The sequence below is a fragment of the Uranotaenia lowii genome, chromosome 2, assembly GCF_029784155.1.
Source record: "Uranotaenia lowii strain MFRU-FL chromosome 2, ASM2978415v1, whole genome shotgun sequence".
In the NCBI taxonomy this organism is placed as follows: domain Eukaryota; kingdom Metazoa; phylum Arthropoda; class Insecta; order Diptera; family Culicidae; genus Uranotaenia; species Uranotaenia lowii.
The window spans coordinates 224,359,195-224,371,568 of record NC_073692.1 but is presented as its reverse complement, the minus strand read 5'-3'; positions in this window follow the sequence as shown (position 1 = coordinate 224,371,568).

Genomic DNA, 12,374 nt, shown 5'->3' with positions numbered 1-12,374 from the left:
TTTTGTAAATTTTGTAAATTTTGTAAATTTTGTAAATTTTGTAAATTATGTTTGTTTTATAAATTTGAAAATTTTGTAAATTTTGTTTTCTTTGTAATTTCGGCCTGTTTTGACTTTTTTGTCAATTTTGTCAATTTTGTCAATTTTGTAATTTTGTCATTTTTGTCACTTTTGTCATTTTTGTCATTTTTGTCATTTTTGTCATTTTTGTCATTTTTGTCATTTTTGTCATTTTTGTCATTTTTGTCATTTTTGTCATTTTTGTCATTTTTGTCATTTTTGTCATTTTTGTCATTTTTGTCATTTTTGTCATTTTTGTCATTTTTGTCATTTTTGTCATTTTTGTCATTTTTGTCATTTTTGTAAATTTTGTAAATTTTGTAAATTTTGTCATTTTTGTCATTTTTGTCATTTTTGTCATTTTTGTCATTTTTGTCATTTTTGTCATTTTTGTCATTTTTGTCATTTTTGTCATTTTTGTCATTGTTGTCATTTTTGTCATTTTTGTCATTTTTGTCATTTTTGTCATTTTTGTCATTTTTGTCATTTTTGTCATTTTTGTCATTTTTGTCATTTTTGTCATTTTTGTCATTTTTGTCATTTTTGTCATTTTTGTCATTTTTGTCATTTTTGTCATTTTTGTCCTTTTTGTCATTTTTGTCATTTTTGTCATTTTTGTCATTTTTGTCATTTTTGTCATTTTTGTCATTTTTGTCATTTTTGTCATTTTTGTCATTTTTGTCATTTTTGTCATTTTTGTCATTTTTGTCATTTTTGTCATTTTTGTCATTTTTGTCATTTTTGTCATTTTTGTCATTTTTGTCATTTTTGTCATTTTTGTCATTTTTGTCATTTTTGTCATTTTTGTCATTTTTGTCATTTTTGTCATTTTTGTCATTTTTGTCATTTTTGTCATTTTTGTCATTTTTGTCATTTTTGTCATTTTTGTCATTTTTGTCATTTTTGTCATTTTTGTCATTTTTGTCATTTTTGTCATTTTTGTCATTTTTGTCATTTTTGTCATTTTTGTCATTTTTGTCATTTTTGTCATTTTTGTCATTTTTGTCATTTTTGTCATTTTTGTCATTTTTGTCATTTTTGTCATTTTTGTCATTTTTGTCATTTTTGTCATTTTTGTCATTTTTGTCATTTTTGTCATTTTTGTCATTTTTGTCATTTTTGTCATTTTTGTCATTTTTGTCATTTTTGTCATTTTTGTCATTTTTGGCCTTTTTGTCATTTTTGTCATTTTTGTCATTTTTGTCATTTTTTTCATTTTTGTCATTTTTGTCATTTTTGTCATTTTTGTCATTTTTGTCATTTTTGTCATTTTTGTCATTTTTGTCATTTTTGTCATTTTTGTCATTTTTGTCATTTTTGTCATTTTTGTCATTTTTGTCATTTTTGTCATTTTTGTCATTTTTGTCATTTTTGTCATTTTTGTCATTTTTGTCATTTTTGTCATTTTTGTCATTTTTGTCATTTTTGTCATTTTTGTCATTTTTGTCATTTTTGTCATTTTTGTCATTTTTGTCATTTTTGTCATTTTTGTCATTTTTGTCATTTTTGTCATTTTTGTCATTTTTGTCATTTTTGTCATTTTTGTCATTTTTGTCATTTTTGTCATTTTTGTCATTTTTGTCATTTTTGTCATTTTTGTCATTTTTGTCATTTTTGTCATTTTTGTCATTTTTGTCATTTTTGTCATTTTTGTCATTTTTGTCATTTTTGTCATTTTTGTCATTTTTGTCATTTTTGTCATTTTTGTCATTTTTGTCATTTTTGTCATTTTTGTCATTTTTGTCATTTTTGTCATTTTTGTCATTTTTGTCATTTTTGTCATTTTTGTCATTTTTGTCTTTTTTGTCATTATTGTCATTTTTATCATTTTTGTCATTTTTGTCATTTTTGTCATTTTTGTCATTTTTGTCATTTTTGTCATTTTTGTCATTTTTGTCATTTTTGTCATTTTTGTCATTTTTGTCATTTTTGTCATTTTTGTCATTTTTGTCATTTTTGTCATTTTTGTCATTTTTGTCATTTTTGTCATTTTTGTCATTTTTGTCATTTTTGTCATTTTTGTCATTTTTGTCATTTTTGTCATTTTTGTCATTTTTGTCATTTTTGTCATTTTTGTCATTTTTGTCATTTTTGTCATTTTTGTCATTTTTGTCATTTTTGTCATTTTTGTCATTTTTGTCTTTTTTGTCATTATTGTCATTTTTATCATTTTTGTCATTTTTGTCATTTTTGTCATTTTTGTCATTTTTGTCATTTTTGTCATTTTTGTCATTTTTGTCATTTTTGTCATTTATGTCATAAGCGGTTTGTGATTTTTCACGCCATTTCTAAATGGCCACGGGCTTTATTTTTCAAAAAATCAACAAAGTAAATTTTCGGACATTTTTTACGAAAAAGGTTTTAATCTTGATTCTTCAGGCTTTTTTTTTATCAAAATGTGATATCTTTTTCCCGATTTCCTTTGGTACATTAGACTGAGTCGATTTGGGGTCATTTTTGAATTTCTCAAACCCTGGGGTCTTAAAAGCTTCGTTTTGGTCCAAAACTCATCCATGATTTTTTGCAGAATTTTAAAGTAACGTTTACATGAGTAAATTTGAACTTTTAGGTTTGTATGGGAAAATTGAATATTTTGTACTGAAAAATCAACATCACTTTTGTTTCTTCTGTGGAACCGAGCCAGCTAATGATTTTTGTGCCAATTTATAAATTTCTTCCAGGAAATTTTCCGCTGAACAACTTTGTCCAATATCATAAATTCGTATCTTTTTAGACAAAAAAGTTATTAGCTCTTTAACAGGTGTATGTCTTTTGGCATTGAAAAATTAGAAATTCAATTGACACCACTGCTGGGTGCCTAGCAAAGTATTGCAAGACCACTTTTCATGCCATACTTCGTGGGGCACAAGCAGTGGTGTCAATTGAATTCATGGTTCATCAATCCAAAAAGACATACACCTGTTAAAGAGCTAATAACTTTTTTGTCTAAAAAGATACGAAGTTATGATATTCGACAAAATTGTTCAGCGGAAAATTTCCTGGAAGAAATTTATAAATTGGCACAAAAACCATTAGCAGGCTCGGTTCCACAGAAGAAACAAAATCGAAGTTGATTTTTTAGTACAAAATATTCAATTTTCCCATACAAACCTAAAAGTACAAATTTACTCATGTAAACGTTACTTAAAAATTCTGCAAAAAATCATGGATGAGTTTTGGACCAAAACGAAGCTTTTAAGACCCCAGGGTTTGAGAAATTCAAAAATGACCCCAAATCGACTCAGTCTATTGGTACATCCCTACGTGATTTTTGTGGATAATAAATTTAAACTTTGAGTGCTTTTGGGCACCCCTTAATTAAGTCCAATGATGCTGAAACTTTGATATTTTTTTTCGAAAAATCGTAATCTTTCTTGAAAAAAGTAATTTTTCAAGAAAAACTGAAAGCAATTCTATTTTTCAGAATGATGGTGATAGAATGATGGAATATCATCGATAGAGATGCTGCTAAATATTCTTCGATCTGCCTCCATTGACTGATTTGCAAGAGCGAAGATATCCTTTCACAACAATGCCATTTAGTTCGATGAGAAATGATGGATTACTAGCATCTGAATCGATTGACACGCTTCAGTTGCTGTTAGCCAGATTTCCAATGATGATTCTCTCGATATTTCTCGTGAACCGAGGCGAATTTTCGTTTGCTTCAGGGGATTTTTTTTTATTATCTGACAATTTGCGCCGGGGGTCTTCAGATTTTCCCCAAAATTGAAAATTTGGTTCATATTTATGACTTAAAAACACATGTATTTTTTCAGATTTCTAACATTTTTATTTTTTGAGTTAGCTTCGGTTAGATTTTTTTGTAAATAAAAAATAACCATTTTTCAAAGCTACATAACTCTGTTGTTTCTCAACGGAAATTATAAAATAGCACATCAAAATGCATTGAAATTTTATCAGCTTTCCAAATAGAATAGTTGAAAAAAATTAAATAATGACCTTCAACATGAAAAGTTGTAAATAAACTTTAAATGGCGTCTAAAAGTACCGTCTGCACCACCGAATATTTTGCAAAAAATACCATTGTATAGCTCGATTCATGATGCAACTTTCATCTGAAGACACCAAAGTGGGCCATTAACTCCTTGAAGAGTTATTAAAGAAATAATGACAATAAATCTCTTTTTTTTACAACGAAAACAAACAATGGTCGAACAACTGCACTCACATATGGAGGTAGCGCGCACTTCTAACAACATGGAAACAAAAGAACTTACCAAAGCAGGTAAAAAACACTTCTTTTTCGTGCTTTGTCGAGTGTTTGCAGCAAAACTGACTTTAAATTTTAACCAAAATTCTGAGTATCGTATTGTTCAAATGATATAACTAATAATGGGAATGTTGCTTTTACAACCTGGTCATATACTATATAACTTATTAATGTTTCGATCAAAGATCATTGTGAAGCATAATCAATGCCAATGGTAGAAGGTTCAGTCCCTGTGTTTGGGATCACAAAAATGTGATTAAAAAAATGAAATATAGACGTGCTTTACATAGTTTTTATATCGGTAGCTAAGCACTGGACACCAAAATCCTTTCCCATTGATCAAAAAAGTATGAGAAAGTGGCACAAATGTTGTAGAAATAATCAAAGAGCACAGTATGGCCAGCCCAGGCTGTAAAATGATGAAAATATGATACTTTTACCGTATTTGTTTTCTACATTCGCCCAGTTTTGAGGTTTACCATACTAGAACGAACATAATTCGTCGTCAGTGTTTTGCTACCTCGATCGCTCACGCATGAATCTTCAGTGTTCCACCGTCCATTTTAAATCGAATCTGGGGAATTACGGATGCAAAACTTCTAAAAATGACAGTAAAATGTGCATAACTTGTTGTGACCTGGTGCAAAACTGGGTATAAACGAATACGTTATTAGTTTTTTGGATATAACATAGGGTTGCCATCCGTCCCGCAAAAGCGGGACATGTCCCGCTTTTCTGTTGTATGTCCCGCCGTCCCGCTTTTTCCTCAAAATGTCCCGCTTTTTTTCTTGGAAAACTTTTACTAAGTTTACTGACTTACACTAGTAAAAAATCAACCTCTAGCCTCAATTTGAATTCATTGGTTCAACATACAAAACTTTCAAATAGGTCTTTTTCTTCAAAATAAGCAGTATTTTCAATAGTTGATATGAGACAATACTAAATTAACTCTAATGTTCTGAGACCTGAGCATTGCTGTAATATTCTTATTCAGAAAGCGTCCTTAGAGAATGTTCAACCAATGCAAAAAATAACTTTGGTATGAAAAAATACTGTTTAGGTTGCTTCCAAATGATTAATTTAGAATAATTTTATTAATTAAGATCAATGATTTTTCGCCGTAATCTTTAATAATTTTGTTTATACACCACCTTTTTAGACTCAATTGTCCAAAGTATGCAATGATGGAAATTTTTTTGAGTTTGGAAATTTTTAAAACCTATTTTATTTATGTTTGTTATTACACAAAGGTTTTATACGCGATATCAAATCCGCTGTTTACACATACATATGTAGGACTTAAACTTTTTTCTCCCAAATAACGTGTTAATTCGCGAGGACAGTGGAAAATAAACGTGCTTATGACAAAAAAAAACCCTGAAAATAGAAGTTATGCAAGAAAACAACTGAGCTAAAGCAATACGTGTAACAAAACCTTAGTGTACTTTCTATTCAAATAAGTTTGACTGAACAATAAACCTTTTCAAAGAATTTTTCGAATGTCCCGCTTTTTTCGGCTGTGTCCCGCTTTTTATCGTGAAATGTCCCGCTTTTTTCTGAAAGTATCTGGCAAGCCTAATATAACATGAAGTCAGTTAAGCTGCAACAATCTACCGCCCCTTCTTTCATAACAGTCCCATATACAAAAATAAGCAAGCGAGACAATCAGCTTTTTCTGTTTTGGAATATATTTTTAAATTATGACCACCACTTTCAGCATAAACGAAAATCGTTTCTAGGTTGTCATAATAAATCGTTAGGCCTGAAATTTTCAAATTGGGTTATTGGTAAGGTCGAGAGCACCATTTTTATTCATTATGGGACTGTTAATCGACCATATTTGAAACCTTTTTCGAATCTACTAGCGTAACAGTCCCATACAAAATATATTTTTCTCACCAAGCTACTTTCTAAGACTTAAATTTGATCATTTTTGAACTTCTAAATGCAATTGTTAGAAAAAGAAACATACTTTTGCAAAAAAATATCATGAGTTCCACATTGTAAGGTGAATCTTTTTACGATTTTTGATTGCATCCGATAGTTTTTCGCTCAGGAAGTCATTCCTAAGAAAGTCAGACCTGCCTTCGAAAACTAGTGTGCATCATTCGACATCAAGTGAGTTAAAAAAAAAAGTTTAAATGATTCAAAGCAATAAATCAAAGACTATTTCGCCGAAAGAAACATTGAAAAGTAACCAAATCCGTGGTATTTCACATATGGGACTGTTATTCAGGTATATTTCATATAGGACAGCCACGAATTGATATTTTTTTTCGAAATTTCTAGAACAAAACCTCTTTTTTAGTCTTTTATGTTGAAGCCTTATGTTGACCTAAAATGACGAAAATTCATATGGGACTGTTATGCGAGTAGGGGCAGTCTGAAAAGGACGAAAAAATAGTGTTTTTTACCAGCTTTGATAAGTTCTTTTGTTTCCATGTTGTTAGAAGTGCTTGCTATCTGCATATGTGAGTGCAGTTGTTCGACCATTGTTTGTATTCGATGCAAAAAAAGAGATTTATTGTCATTATTTCTTTCATAACTCTTCAAGGTGTTAATGGCCCACTTTGGTGTCTTCAGATGAAAGTTGCATCATGAATCGAGCTACACAATGGTATTTTTTGCAAAATATTCGGTGGTGCAGACGGTACTTTTAGACGCCATTTAAAGTTTATTTACAACTTTTCATGTTGAAGGACATTATTAAATTTTTTTCAACTATTCTATTTGGAAAGCTGATAAAATTTCAATGCATTTTGATGTGCTATTTTATAATTTCCGTTGATAAACAACAGAGTTATGTAGCTTTGAAAAATGGTTATTTTTTATTTACAAAAAAATCTAACCGAAGCTAACTCAAAAAATAAAAGTGTTAGAAATCTGAAAAAATACATGTGTTTTTAAGTCGCAAAAATGAACAAAATTTTCAATTTTGGGGAAAATCTGAAGACCCCCGGCGCAAACCCGTCAGATAATAAAAAAAAATCCCCTTCAGTCAAATTGTTCCGTTGACGTAGAATGACGCTCCATTAGGCTTGACCCATTTTCCAGCGACTGAATTGACTGGGATAGTTAGTGGTAGAAATTTATTTTCCAAGGTCCTTTCACAAGAAGTGAGCACAAATGGTTAGAAGGTGGTCTTGCTTTCCAATTGATTTACTCACCGCGCTATAGATGATTTCGATTTTTGGCAGCTCGTTTTCGCATGGCAGCAAAACAATGAGAGATAACCTTGCTGAAATATGCTGACAAGGTAATTTGCAGGAGCATCTTACAAATTTAAAAATTCTGGTCAAAATATGCTGCAGGATGTTTCTTATCATAGACACATACAAGTAGCATTCATTTGTTACATCTTTGGGTGTTTTTTAAATTGCCTAGAATTTTTTAACATTGGTTGTGGGTGATTTTAATAATTTTGTCTGTTATCTCATAACATACATAAGTTAATCAAAATACCCAATATTGATTTATATTTGGATGGTTTGATTGTCGATTGGTTTTGAAAAGGTGATGAAAACTGTGAGTCAGTTGGACTAAGTAGGCATAGCATGCGATATCGTGAATGCTTGCTCTATATAGTGATCTCCATATAAGTGGTGACGATGATTCATTAATGGTTTCAGACCTAAATCTTCCAATTGGGTGGTAATCTTACCAAATAAGTGAAGCGTCGAAAGGGATTAAAATCCCATCGTTCATGATCAAGCGAATGATTGAAGAAACGAAAACGACAAAAAATTATCACCATTAAGGCTACACCCGTTGATGATCGTCTAGCTATAAATATTCTAAGCTAAGCAGAGTAGATTAATGACCCCATCTGCTATAGTTCATCCATTAGCGTTAGATGTCGATCGCTGTGGATTATGACAACGCAAACAGAATAGAATTGAGGGAGGAAGAAATTCGAGAGAAGAAATGTTCCGCCCACGAAAGTTTACTTTCATGAAGTGATTGTAAAGGTTTTGAACGGGAAAACTTGGATAGAGTTTTTGGCTTAAGCTCTATGATTTTCAAAAATTGTGAATAAGTTTGGTAAAAAATGCATTGAAAGTTCATGTTGATAATTTTATATGCCTACAAACTTTCTAGTAATTTAAGAAGGATTTATTCATCGAAATTTTCGTCAACATTCACCATTCGGCTGTGCAAATTGATTTCCCCGAATACCACATGATAATGAATACTTAGGAGCAGGAAAAGACTTGGCAAAGTCACGTTTATCATCGAAAACAGAACGTGACGCAAAGGTATCAACTTGTGCTAGCTATAAAGCGTACATCGTTTAGGCTCAATATATCATTTTCGGACGACTTCACGTATGATGGAATTATTTTCGTTTGCAAATGGCTTTTCTTGGTGAGCTATTATTATTTTATTTTTATTCATGCGGCGACTTCTAACAAAACAAAAGAGCTTTTTGATAATACTATAGTAATGGTTATTTCAAAGAACCTTATATTGGAAAACCTACCGTAATAATTGTAGCAATCCGGTTGGTATAGCCTAGAAATAATATAAAAATCAAAAGGCCACGAACATCAATATATAATTGTGGGGTACTAGGGTACTAAGTTAAAAAGACCCAGTACCCTGAGAAAATAGTAGGTACCGTAAACTGGGGGAACTTTGATCACATTTTTCATTCATTTTTAAATATTTTGAAAGGGGTTGCTTTTTCGTAATACCTAAAAGCTTTAAAACCCTTACTGAGGTGAGGAGTATTAAACATGATCATTGATTGCAATAAATTGAAACGACATTGGTGGTTATAATTAAATGTTTGTTATAAAACCAGGGGTGAAATTATGAATCCTTTTCGATTCGAGTTACCCGTTTCGAGTTGAACTCGAATCGAATTAGAATCAGTATTACGAATCTCGTTCGAGTTCTAAATTTTAAAGTACTAGATTTCGAGTAAATCGGGTAGTAGATCATCGCGAAACGTTCCATTCGAATCGAGATCGGTAATGCCAAAGTTGGTCGAATCGAACGAAACTCGATTGTTTCGAGTTCCATAATCCCGCCCCAGATTTCGTGTTTCGGGGTAACTTTGATCACAATGGTTTTTTCGTATCTCAACATCTTCAAATTTATTGTTTTGATGCCATTAAGCACAGAAGGCTCAAAACATGAATAACAGTATTTTTTGTTTGGACTCAATTGAATTTTCCAATGTTTTCTTTCAAAAACAAATACACTCGAAAGATGGACAATATTGCTGCATACATTTAGGGGCAAAAATTATAGACATTTCTCAATATTGTTTGGCTTCAAAAACAAATAAAATTTTACCTTCATGCAATTCCCTAAGTCTTCGCACTGCTCCCATGTTCATTTGTTCTTCAAACTTAACCATTTGGTGGGGTTTTAACCATTTTTTCTATACGAGCTTTTTCATGGAAAATGACCGTTTTTTCCAATATCCAAGAATTATCATAGAATGACCATAAAAACAACACCTTAACTTAACCTAAACATAGAAAAAAGTTTAACTTTCACATTAAACAACCCATTTGCTTCTAAATGCTTGAATTTGATCAGGAGAGATGTTTGTTTGTGAGCCTTCAAAAAACCAGATATTTTAAGATTTTAAAATTATATTTTAAATTATATATAAAATTTCCTATTAAAAACCAAATTTAGCTTATTTGTAACTCAATTAACAGGCTTTCAAACGTAGTAAACAGTTTTGAGATATTTCAACTTCATACTTAGTTAATGATGATTGCCTGCAAAAATTTCATGTTGATCAAAGTTACCCCGCTGATCAAAGTTCCCCCAGTTTACGGTACTTATTTGACATATTGATTTGATGACCCCATACTTCGAACTAAGAATGGAAAAGGTGAATATATCCAATATTGTAGATTTCAGAGTCCAAGAGAATATTCTATTCTAAAAAAAAAACGGCACACAAAGTTTAATATTCAATGGGAAAAATAAGGTTACTTATTAAAAATTTAAACAATTTATACAACGCTTCTTTAGGAATGGCAGGAACTATTTATCCTCTGGATTATTATGTTATCATTATTTGATGAATCTCGGTACGACTTGCTCGTCTTACTCCCGTGTATGTCCATCACCGTACAATTTTTTATCTGATACTTTTCCAGATCTTCATCACATCCATATGATCCATTTTAGGATTGGTCATTGCTTCATGGTGACTGTTTAACCCTCATCCGCATTAAATTTCGTTACCCTAATCAGAACTAGGAGTGTCAATTTGACACTACAAGCTCGAATCGTTATAACTTTTGGCGTATTCAACCGATCAAAACAAAACTTATATCAACAGAAACCTTGTTATGTCAGTAAAATATGTTTAGAACATGATATATAGCTCAAGTTACTAGTTTTCTTGTTATTCAGCATGAAAGAAAAAAATCCGAAAAACATGCCTCAGAAAACTTCTGTAGTTCATATATTACACGTCCAAAAAAATATTTGCCTCCTGCATATGAAAGCTGAAGTTAATGTCTACATCAGGCATGTCAAACTAGGAGTTTGCGGGCCGCATGCGGCCCGCGTAGCCCCGTCTTAAATTGTCAAAATAAAACACCACTGATTTTTAAGTAAAATATGTAAGGATGTTTTCGACAAACTACATATTACAGTATAATTTACCTTTGGAAAAGTTAGCTAATCTAGCAACGGATAGTGCACCAACTATGTTTGGGGCTAAAAATGATGTTGGTGCAAAACTGCTTGCGAAAATAAGAGAGACCGATAGCGATTTCAAATTTGTAATTTTCAATGTATTATTCACCAAGAGGCATTATGCGCAAAGCAATTGAAGTTCCAACATGTGCTAAAACCAGTTTCAGATACTATAAGGGTATATACGGACGATAGTATTGGCGAAAAATTGGCCTCAGCCATAACCTCAAACTTTGATTTGCTGGCGGCCTCACCAGTGATGCTAGGTGCGTTACTGAAATCAATATTTGTTTGATTTCAACTAATTATAATATTTCTGAATTGATTAAATTTTTTAAATGTCAACAGCTAAACGTTTGAATTCATTATGAGGCGTCCCAAAATGGATGAAGATAAGCCATATTTTTCTAATGAATTTTCAAGGTAAATTTAAAACATCTGAAATATTTTTTCATATACTGCTTGATAGATTCAAAATTTGTTTCTATCTTCTGAACGAATGCCAAATCATTAACTGTTACAAAAAAAAGTAATTTAATGAAAGCCCGTCTATGTTGACTTTGAAAATAATCTCCTGCATGCTCTGATTATTATAAACAAATCCACATAATTCGCTACATCGTTTAAGTGTGCGATATAGGCAGTTGATATTCCGTTCAGATAAATGTTGCAATCAATTTCTACGCATTTAATTGCATTTCATTTTTTTTCTAGAAATCTACGGGAATATTGCAAATTCTTAGTACTCATGAAAAGGTTTTTCAATAACAATGCAATTAAAAAATATAATCATTTTCCAAATATCAATGCACTTGGCAACCCTGAACGCCCAAAAAAATCAACCGTGTATCGTTTTTCCACAGGGCGGATTTGTCGATATGAGTACCGGAAAAACGCGTTTATCGTGCGCCCTTCTCAAAAATCGATTCTGTTCTCCCATGGTTTGAGGTTAGGGCTGAGGCCTCCTGCTAAGGTGGTGTTCGTGTAAAACTGTCAATATATCCTAATAAATTTTATCCGTTCCCGTGGCTTGAATCATCGCAAATTTTCGACATTTTTGGAAGACATTGGACATGAATTCGATTGTGTTCCCTACTACAAAGAAGTACGCTGGCTTTTCTGCAACAAAATATTAAAAAGATTTTTTTGCTACGAGAGGACATAATATTATTTTTGGAAATGAAAGGTGAACCTGTTGAACATTCTCGAGCAGGCGACTGGCTTCAGGATTTTGCATTTGCCGTTGATCTTACTGGCCACCTGCAAGATTTGAACTTAAAACTCCAAAGAAAAGAAAAAAATATCCTAACTGCTTGTGATGATGTAAAAAACTTTCAAGCGAAATTACGGTTATGATTCAACCAAATTTCCAAGAAAAAACCTTGTGCACTTCTCTACGTGTCAAGAA